Source organism: Garra rufa, chromosome 20 (genome assembly GCF_049309525.1).
Source record: "Garra rufa chromosome 20, GarRuf1.0, whole genome shotgun sequence".
Classification (NCBI taxonomy): domain Eukaryota; kingdom Metazoa; phylum Chordata; class Actinopteri; order Cypriniformes; family Cyprinidae; genus Garra; species Garra rufa.
Window position 1 is genome coordinate 25,871,909 of NC_133380.1, and position 16,387 is coordinate 25,888,295.

Below are 16,387 nucleotides of genomic sequence, written 5' to 3' on the forward strand. Positions count from 1 at the left end.
ATGCTTAATAATGGATTCAAGTGTAAAAGCATTAGTACTACAATTTATATTATTATATTATATTACATTACATTATATTATATTATATTATGTTATGTTATAAACTTATGTTTCTACACTTGAAACAATTTCTAATTGTTTTATAATAGTAACATATAAATAAATAATATATATATATATATATATATATATATATATATATATATATATATATATTGAATATAACATAAAAATAATATGCTTAATATGCTTGTACACATGCATGTGTGTGTTTATATACATAATAAATATACACAGTACATACACATATATAAACACAAACTTTTATTTTGCATGTGATTAATTGCGATTACTTGTTTGACAGCCCTAATTATATTATATTATATTATATTATATTATATTATATTATATTATATTATATTATATTATATTATATTATATTATATTATATTATATTGTTATGTTATAAACTGCTTCTACACTTGAAACATAATTTCTTATGGTTTTATAATAGTAACTGTAGTAACATATATAATACAGGATTTTCAAGTATAGATGGATTAGTTATATACAGGTGCTGGTCATATAATTAGAATATCTTCAAAAAGTTTATTTATTTCTCTAATTCTATTCAAGAAGTGAAACTTGTATAATGTATACATTCATTCCAAACAGACTGATATATTTCAAGTGTTTACTTCTTTTAATTTTGATGATTATAACTGACAGCTAATGAAAACCCCAATTCAGTATCTCAAAAAAAAAAAATAGAATATTACTGAAGACCAATACAAAGAACAGATTTTTAGAAATCTTGGCCAACTGAAAAGTATGAACATGAAAAGTATGAGCATGTACAGCACTCAATACTTAGTTGGGGCTCCTTTTGCCTGAATTACTGCAGCAATGCGGCGTGGCATGGAGTCGATCAGTCTGTGGCACTGCTCAGGTGTTATGAGAGCCCAGGTTGCTCTGATAGTGGCCTTCAGCTCTTCTGCATTGTTGGGTCTGGCATATCGCATCTTCCTCTTCACAATAGATTTTCTATGGGGTTAAGGTCAGGCGAGTTTGCTGGCCAGTTAAGAACAGGGATACCATGGTCCTTAAACCAGGTACAGTACTGGTAGCTTTGGCACTGTGTGCAGGTGCCAAGTCCTGTTGGACCTTGGACCTTGGACCTCAGAAAACACAGATGAACAATACCAGCAGATGACATGGCACCCCAAACCATCACTGACTGTGGAAACTTTACACTGGACCTCAAGCATCGTGCATTCTGTGCCTCTCCTATCTTCCTCCCTGATTTCCAAAGGAAATGCAAAATTTACTTTCATCAGAGAACATAACTTTGGACCACTCAGCAGCAGTCCAATTCTTTTTTGTCTTTAGCCCAGGCGCTGTTGAATGTTGTTCAAGAGTGGCTTGACACAAGGAATGCAACAGCTGAAACCTATGTCTTGCATACATCTGTGCGTAGTGGTTCTTGAAGCACTGACTCCAGCTGCAGTCCACTCTTTGTGAATCTCCCCCACATTTCTGAATGGATTTTGTTTCACAATTCTCTCCAGGGTGCGGTTATCCCTATTGCTTGTACACTTTTTTTCTACCACATCTTTTCCTTCCCTTCGCCTCTCTATTAATGTGCTTGGACACAGAGCTCTGTGAACAGCCAGCCTCTTTTGCAATGACCTTTTGTGTCTTGCCCTTGTGCAAGGTGTCAATGGTTGTCTTTTGGACAACTGTCAAATCAGCAGTCTTCCCCATGATTGTGTAGCCTACAGAACTAGACTGAGAGACCATTTAAAGGCCTTTGCAGGTGTTTTGAGTTAATTAGCTGATTAGAGTGTGGCATCAGGTGTCTTCAATACTGAACCTTTTCACAATACACTGTAACAAATTGCTGTAAAAATTACAGCAATATTTTACAGCAGCAGGTTGTATTTTTGCGGTGGTTTGATCAAAGAACTTATACTGACAAGAAGTGAAAGTCAATAGAACGTTCCATTGCAACAGCGGCGCCCAGTAGCAGCCCTACGCTTCCGCCATTTTGGAGTGAAAGCCACTCGGCAGTCCACTACCTCCATGCTGTCGCTATGGCAAATATCAGCTGCTTTGTTTAAAAAAAAAAAAAGTACTTTAAAGCTAAAATACACAACCTGAATCATGACAACATTTTTAAATATATTTTTTTACTCCTTTCCGTTTATGTCTTAAGAATTTTTGTATTATATTTGTCAGAGTTCTACCACAGCAAGATCCACCAACCACGCCCCCTGAAGACACACACACACGTTCACTGTCACCTGAGTACTAATTACTCACCTGGATCCAATCAGCTCCCCTATATATACCCGGACAGATTCATTCCTCGTTGTCTGATCTACCGATCACACCCCTGCATGCTCTTCCCGTGGACTCTATGGTTTCCTGGTTCCATAGTTGGAATTACTTACCTGAACGCTGGACATCTCAGATAAGAACTCTTACCTGCTTCAATATACTTACCAAACCTGTTAATAAACTTACCTTTTATCTTATACATTCACCTCCGTCTCTGCCTCCCTCTGTGCTGTGACAGAAGATCAGACCAACAACATAATGGACAACGAGGAAACACCTGCACCAGATCAACTCACCGAACTCATCAAAGCCTTCAAAGCGGCGCTAACACCATCTCCCGCGCCGCCATCTGCCTCAGGAAGTCCCATGGCTTTACCAAACACATATTCGGGTGAAGCGGCTGAGTGTAGCGGTTTCCTACTGCAAGTCCAACTATTCATCAAGATGCAACCACAGCAATTTTCTACGGATGAATCGAAGGTAGCGTTTCTCCTTTCCCTACTCACCGGAAAAGCTCTACAATGGGCGAAGTCAATATGGCAAGCTAAAACTCCTTTAATTCAGTCTTTTGAGCAATTCACCTGTCATTTCTCTGAGGTTTTCAGTTCAAACACAGATATACTCACCGTTTCTGATCAGCTCTTCCGACTGCAACAAGGTTCTTCTTCCATCCACCAGTACACCCTTCATTTCTGGACGCTGGCGGCGGCTAGTGGCTGGAATGAGACATCGCTGCTGGGTGCCTATCGTCACGGTCTCCACCCGGATATTCGCACCGCTATGGCCATCTATGACGACAACATCGGGTTGGAGACCTTTCTACAGCGAGCTACGAGGGTATCCCAGTGCCTAGCCGCCTGCCAGCCACCTGAAACCGCTCCTCAGTCCGCTATGGTGGCAGCTTGCTCTCCAGTACCAGAACCCATGCAAATCGATTCAACACGTCTCTCATGGTCAGAACGTCAACGCCGCATCAAGGAAAGACTCTGCTTATACTGTGGACAACCTGGTCATCTTCTACGAACCTGTCCTGTTAGACCCCCACGTCCGGTGGTGAGTACTATCAGACATTGAAACTGCTCACCTGACTCTTATACCTGTGACACTGCGTACTGCTGAACAAGATCTTTGTGTTTCTGCTCTCCTTGACTCAGGCTCATCGGGAAACTTCATCTCACAAGAATGCATAGATCTCTTACGCTTGCCACGTCACCGCCATAGCCCTGCACTTTCTGTCAAGACCATCCAAGGAAAACCACTCGGACGTGGGCGGATCCGGTATTCTTCACCATACATCACTCTGCAAGTTGGTTTATTTCATCAGGAACAAATCAAGTTTCTGGTACTGGAGAACTCCACGGTTGACATCATTCTGGGATGTCCTTGGCTCCATCGTCATCATCCAGAACTCCGCTGGGATCCATGTGATATCATCGGGTGGAGTAAACATTGCCTGAAGAACTGTTTTACCCATTTACCCTCTCCAGCTTCTGCTCCACTGACCGTCGCATCAACCAAGATTGAAAGTCCTGAGACTGACAGTAATGTGGAGATCCCAGCGGAGTATGAGGATTACGAGGACGTCTTCAGCAAGCAAGCTGCCACCCAACTTCCTCCTCACCGGCCATGGGACTGTTCCATCGACCTGCTACCTGGGGCTCAATTACCTAAAGGACGCGTCTACCCTTTGTCCAACCCGGAGCGCCAGGCGATGGAGGAGTACATCCAGGAAGCTTTGAAGCAAGGATTCATTCTATCATCCACCTCACCAGCTGCCTCAAGCTTCGTCTTCGTGGGTAAGAAGGATGGAGGTCTCCGTCCCTGCATTGATTACTGTCAACTTAATGCCAACATCCTCCAACAACCATACCCTCTTCCACTCGTTCCTGCCACCCTCGAGGAACTCCGTGGGGCTCACATCTTCTCCAAGCTGGACCTGCGGAGTGCTTATAACCTCGTTCGTATTCGTGCGGGAGACGAGTGGAAAACAGCATTCATAACACCTGCTGGCCACTATGAATACCTGGTTATGCCCTACGGTTTGTCCATCAGTCCCTCTGTCTTCCAAACGTTTATGAACGAGGTGTTCCGGGAATTTCTACATAAGTTTGTGGTCGTCTATATTGACGACATTCTGATTTATTCCCGGAACCAGGCCGAACATCGCCAGCACGTCCGTCAGGTCCTTCAAGTCTTGCGCCAACATCAGCTGTACCTCAAGCTTGAGAAGTGTGAGTTCCACCAGACTAAGATTCAGTTCCTGGGTTATAACATCAGCCCCGAGGGTGTGCAAATGAACCTGGAAAAGGTGCAGTCCATCCTGAAATGGCCCAAACCCAGTACAGTCAAGGAACTTCAACGCTTCCTGGGGTTTTCCAACTTCTACCGCCGATTCATAAAGGATTACAGTCTCATCACTGCACCCCTGACCTCCCTCCTACGTGGTCGACCCAAACATCTGGTCTGGACCACCTCTGCCCACGAAGCATTCCAGCAACTTAAGAAGATTTTCAGCACTGCTCCTCTCCTACACCATCCTAACCCCGATCTCCCGTTCGTAGTTGAGGTAGATGCATCCACCATCGGCGTCGGAGCAGTGCTGTCGCAAGCAGCTGGTGAGTCCACTCTCCTCCATCCCTGTGCCTACTATTCCAAGAAACTGTCTCCGGCGGAGCAAAATTACGATGTAGGCAATCGTGAGTTACTTGCCATCAAACTCGCCTTGGAGGAGTGGCGTCATTGGCTGGAAGGGGCTAACCATCCGTTTACCATCATCACGGACCATAAAAACCTTCAATACCTTCGAGAAGCCAAACGACTCAACCCCCGCCAAGCCAGATGGGCATTATTCTTCACACGTTTCCAGTTCAAGATAACCTACCGTCCCGGATCCAAGAACATTCCTGCTGATGCTCTATCCAGACAATTCTCCCACGATGCCGTGGTTGAGCCTGAAAACATCATTCCTTCAGATCTCATCGTTAGCCCCATCCAGTGGGACATTGACACCTGGATCCACGAAGCCACTCTCCAAGAGCCTGCTCCGCCGGAATGTCCAGAAGGTAAAATCTACGTACCCAGCTCCCAGCGTCAACACCTTCTGGACACAGTTCACCAGTCTCCGGGCTCTGGACACCCAGGTAGCAGACAGACCCTCTCGCTCATCCAATCTCGGTACTGGTGGTCCAGTATGACCCGGGATATCATCAGGTACGTCCAAAGCTGCTCAGTCTGTGCCACCTCTAATACTCCTCATCATCTGCCCACAGGAAAGCTGGTGCCACTACCCATCCCGCAGAGACCCTGGTCCCATCTCGGGGTTGACTTTGTGACGGACCTCCCAGAATCTGAAGGTAACACCTGCGTGCTGGTTGTAGTGGACCGTTTCTCCAAGGCCTGCAAATTTCTCCCCTTGGCAGGCCTACCTACGGCTATGAACACCGCCGAGTTACTCTTCCAGCACGTATTCCGTCACTTTGGTCTCCCCGAGGAGATTGTGTCGGACCGGGGTCCACAATTCATCTCGCATGTATGGAAATCATTCTTCAAGTCACTTGGTGTTTCTGTTAATCTCTCATCAGGATACCACCCACAGACCAACGGCCAGACTGAGAGGAAGATCCAGGAGCTTGGACGTTACCTCCGGTCATACTGTTCCGCTGACCAACACAGCTGGAGCAGGTTCCTCCCGTGGGCCGAGTATGCACAGAACTCACTCCGCCAAGAGACCACCGGACTAACTCCCTTCCAGTGCATACTCGGTTTTCAGCCGCCGCTGTTTCCCTGGACGGAGGAACCCACGAATGTTCCAGCTGTAGACTACTGGTTCAGAGAGAGCGAGAGAGTGTGGGACTCAGCTCATCAACATCTACAACGAGCCATCCGACGCCACAAGGAATTCGCCGATGTTCGTAGAAGACCCACCCCATTATACCAACCTGGAGACAAGGTGTGGTTGTCTACGAGAGACATCAGGCTGAGGTTACCGTGCAAAAAGCTGAGTCCCCGCTACATCGGTCCATTCGAGGTCCTGAGGCAGATCAACGAAGTGACATATCAGCTTCAGCTCCCATCCAGGTACAGAATCCATCCCACCTTTCATGTATCACTCCTTAAACCGTACTTTCCCTCTGCCACAGATAATCCTGGAGCTGAAGCTGATACCCCTCCTCCGGAGATCCTGGATCAACCTTCTATCTACACCGTGAGTGAGATCCTGGATTCCCGACGTCGGGGCAACCGCCTGGAATATCTGATCGACTGGGAGGGGTACGGACCGGAGGAAAGATCATGGGTGGCCAGAGACGATATCCTCGATCCTCAACTTCTGACGGACTTCCACCAGAGCCACCCAGAACGTCCTGCCCCTCGAGGTCGAGGTCGTCCTCGACGTCGGAGAGGGGCGTTGGGAGCCGCCCCTGGAGGAGGGGGTAATGTCAGAGTTCTACCACAGCAAGATCCACCAACCACGCCCCCTGAAGACACACACACACACGTTCACTGTCACCTGAGTACTAATTACTCACCTGGATCCAATCAGCTCCCCTATATATACCCGGACAGATTCATTCCTCGTTGTCTGATCTACCGATCGCACCCCTGCATGCTCTTCCCGTGGACTCTATGGTTTCCTGGTTCCATAGTTGGAATTACTTACCTGAACGCTGGACATCTCAGATAAGAACTCTTACCTCAATACCTGCTTCAATATACTTACCAAACCTGTTAATAAACTTACCTTTTATCTTATACATTCACCTCCGTCTCTGCCTCCCTCTGTGCTGTGACAATATTAGGCTACTTCTGTTAATTATTAAACCATAACTCGTTTGTTATTAAAAGGATTTTTGTATGTTTTGTACGTACCCTAACCTTTGTTATTAATGCAATTAAAAAATATGACAACACAAAATAACGTATATTATCAAAAACAGACTTTGTCTTGCATTTATTTTTCGCAAAATCTTTGCTCTAGCATTATAAACGCTGAACTAATACCAACATATATAATTAAATTAAGGACATGCATCAGAAAATTGGGAATGTTAGACAATAAATATACGACAGGAATATAACAGCTTAACAGTAAACTGTTTTTGCAGTATTATCTTATATTAATGTCCGTTAAAGCATGACTAAACTCAAATTATTTAGTTATGAAAGACACAGCAATACATGTTCTGTAAGATCATCGATATTTGTAGTGTGATCCATGGGTTTAACACGTACAATATAATGTATAAATACAATATATATTTCAGACCTATAATAGTAAATGCATTAAGTTGCATAAAATAAAAATACAGCAGGCTGCCTCAAATGTAATGGTTGGATTCCACAATTGATAACATAAAACATATATAATAATACAATACAACTTTTACTGTAGTAGTCATAACATTTACTGATAACTTAATTTGAGAAATTGTCTATTGCACTTCTGAATTGGCTGTGAAAATTTTGGGTGCGTAAAATATGATGATTTCTGATCCGTAAAATAAATCTAACAGTGTAGAGTGACTTTTTGCACTTTTTAAGGTCACACACTACCTCCCTGCAGTCATTGCGTTCTTTTATTTCCACTTTGACTTCTATTTCGTTGTCATTCTGTCTGCTTCTGTGCTGTTGTCCAGTTGGAATTTTCACTCCAGAATGGCGGCCGCGCTACCGAAGCGCCACCTAGTGGCTGTTACCAAAACAGCAACAGAGTTTCGCCTCTTGGTATTCTATACTCTTTGGTTTGATGCAAACATACAGTTTATTGCTGTAAAATTTCAAATCTAAAAAGGCGGGATTATCATCAACGGTCGACATTCGGGAGCAGCAAGAAGAACCATTCACAGCTGTGGTAAGTGACTCATTTCTGTTTTATTTTTCACATTTCATAACTGTAGTGGTATATTAAGGTGTCATAAACATTCGCGGTAACCGCAGATTAACGAATCCTCCATCCACGGAGCGCGAGAGAGACTTGTGCGGGGATTCGGCACCGTAGTCACGTGAGGATATTACACATTCCCCGGCCTTATATTGGCTATAGGCGTAACATCTCTGGGTTCCTACGTTAAGAATTACAAGCTTCATTGACAAAAGTTATGATTCACGGCGACGTCGTGCTATTCAGCACACTTTTTCGTGATTATTTTATGATGTAAAACAAATTTGCACAGGCAGCCATCTGTTAACACGGGTGCCGAAATAAAACACGTAACGTTACTGAAGGCTCGCAACTGGAGACAGGGGTAGCTGCAGCCTGGCTGGAGCAATGGGCGTGCCGAAAGGTAGGGGCGTGCCAAAAGGTAGGGGGCGTGCCAGCGTTAAACTTTTTTTTTTTCACATTCCAGTCCAGCAGGTGGCGGTAAAGCACTTATCAGTTGCAAACCGCCAAACAAACTTTAAGAAGAAGAAGGCCCATCAGCGTTAAACAGAAGTAATTTCATTTAGACAAGATTGCGGTGCTAAGATATGGTGTAATTCATCATGTTTATCTATGCTTTATATAACGTAATTATCTATATTACGATAGCTTGTTCTAATGCACATTACTTTGTGTTATATCTTGCAGCTTTTAGGAATCAGTTTAACGTTACTGTTGTTGATCAATATAAGGTTAAAGACTCGTTTAATGGCAGGTTAACACAATGTGAAATATAAAAACAATGTAAATGTGTGCATATATATATAATGAATAAAAGCAAGGTCTGAAAAAAAAAATGAGAACAATTAATTTCATAATTGCAACTAAAGTAATTGAAATGAAATCAAGCAATCAAATATATATAATCAGCTGCACTAATCAGTTAATGAACATCTAAATATGCTGGCCTGAATGTGTCATTTTTAAACTTATAAATATTACTAATTGTTATTTTAAATGTTATAGTTTTCAACCATCAGAGTTTTCTAAGAAAAGCCAACTTTGCCTGGCTGGACAGTATGTATACTGCAAAAACCAGATGTGTTCTCCCCAATCTGACTTTGTGGCAAAATTTTGCATCTTGCAACTTTTTAATTTACATTAATATTAGTCTGTTTGTTTCTTATTCCCAGGTCACTATAGCCACCAGATCCAGTCTGTATCTAGATCAGATGGTAACAGCAGTCCCCTGGATCCAGTCCGTACCAAGAGCAGATGGTGGATCAACACCTACAGCCGAATGAGTCCAGATGAGTCCTCTTCAATTTGACTTTGCAACTTTTGCATTATTGACACACTATTGTCCTATTTTAATATTTTAATACTGTAAGGTTGCTTTGACACAACTTGTATGGTAAAAAGAGCTGTATAAATATATTTAACTATTTTATTAACTAAACAAGGTTTTTTTTTTACTTGTGTGTAGGTATTGTTGACTGGAAATCTGTCAGTCCAGAAGCGAGGAAAGAATACAGAGTGGAGTTTGAGCTCACCAGGTGCGATTGCTGTGGATACATCTACAAAAACACCAAAAACACAAATACAGTGGCAATGGAAAGAAGGGGGACTTCACAGCATTCTATGCAGACAAAGAGCTGACTTCTGTTCAATGGACTGCTACTACAAAATGAATGAATTAATGTTTTTGTTTACTTGAATTGGAAACAAAGCTGAATTGTGAATTGAGAACTGTGAACTTTGAACTGTGACATGCACAGTACACACATTCACACATAAATGGCACTTTTTGCACATTATGCACATTACAGAACTGTGTACTTCAACTGTGACTGTGATATTGCACATATCTATAAATTTGCACATTGTCTTGCCCATAACTGCACATTCCATTTTCTGTATATTTATTATATCCATTGCTACTTTTTTCTACTATTGTATTGTTGGTATTGTTATTTTATTCTATATTGTACATAATGTAAATTAATCCATATTTCTCTATATTTCTAATTTGTAAAATTCTCTTATTCTCTTTCTATACTGGAATTTCCTTCTCTAAATTCTAAATTGTATAGGTTATCATCAGTCATATAAGCATTTCACTTCATAACATACTGTGTATGACTGTGTATGTGACAAATACAATTTGAATTTGAATATTTTTTTTTTATTGTGAATAAAGCTGTGTCTGTTTGCTAAATTGGTTGTCATTTAGCAGAAAGTTACTAAACACTTGACTAATTTTTCAATTCTGTGGTGTTTTATTAACTAGTTTTCTCTATCAAGCAAAACATTGTTTTCAGGGTAATATATTACAATAGGTTTTGTTTGTTAAAATGAATGAATTAACTAACATTAACTATGGGCAATATATTTGTTACAGTATTTTTTTAAGCTTTGTTAGTATTAGTTAATACAAATACAGCTGTTCATTGTTTGTTCACTTCACAGTGCATTAATGTTAATAAATACAACTTTTATTTTACTTTAAGCTAAGAACAGCTAGTGTGTTAAGAGGCTTTTGTATCCTGAAATTAGTTGTAATTTGTTTTTGATTACTATATTTACTATATATTATAAGTTTTGTAAACCTTTTTTATTGTAAAAGACTACAATATGTAAAAATAAGAATATACAATAAAATGTTAAAACAAAATAATAGTAATGAAATAGCGAAACTATAACCTAAACTTGCCGTGGTGATGACGTCAGTAACCCGCGCCATGCAGGCAGTTTTCGCAAAACCTTTTGGCACGCCCCTACTTTTCGGCGAGACCAATGAGAAACATTTTGACACGCCCCCTACCTTTTGGCACGCCCCTACCTTTCGGCACGCCCATTGCTCCAGGCTGCAGCTACTTGAGCAACTCGCGGTCAGCCGCTCACGGAGGATGTGTGTGTCACGTAAACTCTGAACGGTGCTGTTAAAGCAGTAAAAGTAAGCAGTGAGATGTGCTAGGACCTGTGATAACTTGCTAATTTGCTTATTGTTTGAATGTAACGTTAATGCTTTTTGCTAACTTTTATTTAAAGAATGAGTTAATCCAGCCTATCTTCCTGTCTGGCCTGTTGTTCGCAGCATATTACATATTCTGGACTAAAGTTACCATGAGGAGACAGATGGAGCTTTGGAGTTCATTCAAAGGTAATAGTTGCATTCTAACAATCTGAGTACCTGCATTTTACATGTGGATATGATAGAATATGTTTCTCAACTCAAGAAAAGAGACGTTTTTTTAGGGAGAATAATTAAGATGTACAAAATCTAAAACTAATGTGAATTACATATTTTCTGCTTCCTGACTGTTTTGTAGATATTTATCCTGAGAGAGAAACAAAGAAGTTGAAAGGCAAAGACCCATCTAAAACGACAGGGCACAGAAGAAACCAGTTAAAGTGAGCCCAACTTACAAGTCTTCTTTGCAATGCAAAGGATTTTCAGTGGAATTACTGACATGTAAGTACACATACACCAAGATCTTTTTCCTTTTATGTTCTTTTATACTTTATCTACACTAGCGTTCAAAAGTTTGTGATCAGTAGGTTTTATGTTTTGAAATAAGTATCTTCTGCTCATCAAGGCTGCATTTAATTGATCAAAAATACAGAAAAAATATTATGTGAAATATTATTACAATTTAAAATAATGTTTTATCGATTTTAATATACTTTAAAATGTAATTTATTTCTGAAATTTCAGCATCAATACTCTAGTCTTCTAATTACTCCAGTGTCACGTGATCCATGAAATTATTGTAAATGCAAAATTATTATCAATGTTTAAAGCAGTTGTGCTGCTTAATATTTTTAATAACCTGTGATACTTTTTTTCAGGATCCTTTCATGGATAAAGTGATTGCAAAGACTTATATGTTTAGATAAAAGTTATATTTTAAATAACTGCTGTTCTTTTAAACTTATTCATCAAAGAATCCTGATAAAGTATCACAGGCTCCAAAACATACACTGACAACTTAACATTCAATAACATTGATAATAAATCAGCATATTGATAATAAATGAGAATGATCTCTAAAAGATCATGTAACACCGGTGTAATGATGCTGAACATTCAGCTTTGCATCTTAGAAATAAATTATATTGGAAAGTATAGAAAAATATAAAACTTATTTTAAATTGTAATAATCTTTCACAAGTTTACTGTTTTGTTTAAATAAATGCAGTCTTGATGAACATACACAACTTTTTTTAAAGAACATTAAAAATCATACTGATCTAACTATAACACACATCACTCTCTCTGCATTTGACTGTATCTGTCATCCCTCTGTCTGTATCTGACTGTGTCATTGTTTTGTAAAATATCTAATGTATTGTCCTTTTTGTTCTTTTCTATATTTTTAGCCACTCTTTGCTGTTCTCCTTTTTTGATCAGAAGTTTTGTTGGACTCACTTGGGGCCTTGTTGTTTGGCCATGTTGGACTGTTCATGAAGTTGTGAAAATTCATCACTGTCTTTGTGGTATTTAGAACCGTTTAATTATGACCATGTTGGTTAACTTGATGTTGGTTAAACTTTGGCTAAATATTGGTTAAACTTAAAGTTTTGCAGGGTAATATATGTTTCAAGTAAATATTTTCATGCCCAATTTATTTTGGAACTCAGAATAATACTAAATACAGAGCTCTATGACATTTCTTTCATGCAAATTTGAGAGTTGTATGTTAAATAAAATTGGACCTGTTTTTCAAGATTAAGATGTGTCAAATTATTATTATTATTATTTTTGTTTTCATTAAATAATAGGTGCACTGAGTTTACATACTATACAACACTTTATGCAGTTAAATATTGTTTAAAGCTTATGCAGTTAATAAATCGTTTAAATTGCTAGTCATTAATATTCAGCAATCTGGAAAATAAATACTGCCAATACAGAATACACAAATTAAAGTAGTACACTGTAAAAAAAAAAAACTCAGCAATGTAAAAAATACAGTTATTTGTTGTAATCAGGAAATACAGGATGATGCTGTAAATTAAAATTACAGCAATGCTGCTGTAAATATTACAGTAACCGGCTGGCAACCCTGCTGCCAGTATTTTACTGTAAAATTTACAGCAAATTTTTTACAGTGTATTCTAATTTTCTGAGATAATGAATTGGGGTTTTCAATAGTTGTCAGTTATAATCATCAAAATTAAACGAAATAAACACTTGAAATATATCAGTCTGTGTGGAATGAATGTATACATTATACAAGTTTCACTTCTTGAATGGAATTAGTGAAATAAATCAACTTTTTGAAGATATTCTAATTATATGACCAGCACCTGTATATATTTATTTTAGAGTAAATTATATTACTACACCATGTTATATCATATGCAACATTTCTGCACTCATAATAATTTCTTATGGTTTTACCAGCTATTGTACTCTTAAAAATAAAGGTTCTTTAAAAGGTTCTTCACAGTGATGCCACAGAAGAACCATTATTGGTTCCACAAAGAACAATTCAGTCAAAGGTTCTTTAAAGAACCATCTCTTTCTTACCTTTTTATAATCTGAAGAACCTTCTTTCACCACAAATAACCTTTTGTGAAACAGAAAGGTTCTTCAGATGTTAAAGGTTTTTTATGGAACCATTTAGACAAAAAAGGTTCTTCTTTAGCATCGTGAAGCACATATATTTTTAAGAGTGTAGTAATAGTATTTTAATGGAAACTATGATTACCATAGTAGATTATGATAAGGAATCAAACTAAATATAGTCAATGTTTTATTAAACAAGTGAATGCATTATTAAATTATGAAACATAGTTTCTTTTCTTCGCATCGTTCACATCTTAAAACTGAACACTCTTGTCCTAAAGTTACGTTATAAAAAATACCACCCATCATCCTGCACTGTCCTAGTGTGATGTCGCGCCATTAACTTCCTTTGAAACCGAGCAATGAGACTTAGCCCTCTGCTCATCCAAAAGAGCAGCCTCTTTTCCTGCTGACAGAAGTCTCCTTCTTTCTTCTGCCCGGCCTGGTTTTGGGGGGCAACAGCACATGATAAATAGACTGCCAGGTGTCTTCAAATCTATAGACACCTGAAGCCAAACTGAAGGACAAAGTGAAGGCAGCTTGAGTGCACTTTTTAAAATTCAGTTTCAATGCTTGTCACATCTCTCTGGGTCTTTGTGTCCCGCTCTCTCCACTCTCTTTCCTTCTCTTCTGCTTTACTCTCCTGCCGCCCCTCAGGAGTTTTGGGGAGTTTGAAAGACACCCTCTGTAGAACAAAGCCTAGTGAATCTTGCCTGGCCCTCTCTCTCTCTTTGCTGTCCTCCTCTTTTGTGCTGCACACTCTCTTAGAGGAATAGTTCAACCAAAAATGAAAATACGGTCATTAATTACTCACCCTCATGTTGTTACAAACCCGCAAGACCTTTGTTCATCTTCGGAGCAATTAAGATATTTTTGATGAAAGCTGAGAGCTTTCTGACCCTGCATAGACAGCAACACAACTGACACGTTCAAAGCCCAGAAAGGTAGTAAGGACATAATTGTTAAAATAGTCCACCAGAATACTTTTTGTGCGCAAAGAAAACAAAAATAACAACTTTATTCAACAATTTCTTCTCTTTAGTGTCAGTCTTTGAGGAGTTTAAGGACTTGAGATTTTTTTAAGGGAACCCTGGGTATTAAGACTTGTATGGCTTAATATAACGTAAATGATGTTTCTTATTAAAATATGTAGTAGAAAACCTATGAAAGATTTACTTACTTTAAAAATCCACATCATTTTATACATATTTTGGACTGTGGGGGGCACCATTATTTTGATTATGTAGAATGGTTGCACTCGGTGAGCTACTGCCACTATCTGTTGCTATTTTCACCACAACACAACTCAGGATACACAACATGAAAAACAAAATACACCACTCCTCTTGTTGACCTTTGACTGAAAATTTCAACCAAAAGCCACACAATGTTGCATCATATCTGTAAGCCTTCACTGCTTTCCTTTTGATAAGAAGGTGAGTATCGACTCTTTGTGGGGAAAATCGATGGTACGGCATTTGGTTTGAGCCTACACTTATATCCATCACCACCTGTAAGCTCTTTTTAGTAGCAGTGGTCATAGCATTAGTATTTTATTTTCCGAGTTGTGTTGTTGTAAAAATAATATAAAAAAAGTTATAAATTGATTTGCATTTTAATGAGTGAAATAAGTATTTGATCCCCTATCAATCAGCAATATTTCTGTCTCCCAGGTGTCTTTTATACAGGTAACGAGCTGAGATAAGGAGTGCTCCTAATCTCAGTTTGTTACCTTTATAAAAGACACCTGTCCACAGAAGCAATCAATCAATCAATCCAATTCCAAACTCTCCACCATGGCCAAGACCAAAGAGCTGTCCAAGGATGTCAGGGACAAGATTGTAGACCTACACAAGGCTGGAATGGGCTACAAGACCATCACCAAGCAGTTTGGTAAGAAGGTGTCAACAGTTGGTGCGATTATTCGCAAATGGAAGAAACACAAAATAACTGTCAGTCTCCCTCGATCTGGGGCTCCATGCAAGATCTCACCTCGTGGAGTTCCAATGATCATGAGAACGGTGAGGAATCAGCCCAGAACTACACAGGAGGATCTTGTCAATAATCTCAAGGCAGCTGGGACCATAGCCACCAAGAAAAACATTGGTAATACACTACACTGTGAAGGACTGAAATCCTGCAGCGCCAGTTTCCCCTGCTCAAAAAGGCACATGTACAGGCCAATGAACAAGTTTGCCAATGAACATCTGAATGGTTCAGAGGAAAACTGGGTGAAAGTGTTGTAGTCAGATGAGACCAAAGATGAGCTCTTTGGCATCAACTCAACATGCCGTGTTTGAAGGAGGAGGAATGCTGCCTATGACATTTACATTTACATTTACATTTATTCATTTAGCAGACGCTTTTATCCAAAGCGACTTACAATTGGGGATGCAACAAGTGATTCGTCCTAAGGAGGCAGGTCAACCTAGGAAGTGCTCAAAAATACCATATATCGGCATTGTTGGATAAGTACTGGATAGAAAGGGAAGATCAAGAAAAGAGAGAAGGTTTTTTTTTTTTTTTTTTTTTTTTTTTATTGAGTCAAATATTGTCGAAAGAGATGGGTTTTCAGAAGTCGCTTGAAGGCAGTTAGGGAATGTGCATTCCGGATA

At 39.5% G+C, this 16,387-nt stretch overlaps 1 long non-coding RNA gene across 1 annotated transcript; it reads left to right on the forward strand.

Moving 5' to 3' along the window:
• The first annotated feature begins 11,073 nt into the window (after positions 1-11,073).
• LOC141293312 (uncharacterized) lies at positions 11,074-12,933 on the forward strand. The gene is made up of 4 exons (XR_012340717.1): positions 11,074-11,153; positions 11,295-11,360; positions 11,530-11,672; positions 12,581-12,933. It is a non-coding gene; the product is annotated as an uncharacterized lncRNA (long non-coding RNA).
• Positions 12,934-16,387: the final 3,454 nt, after the last annotated feature.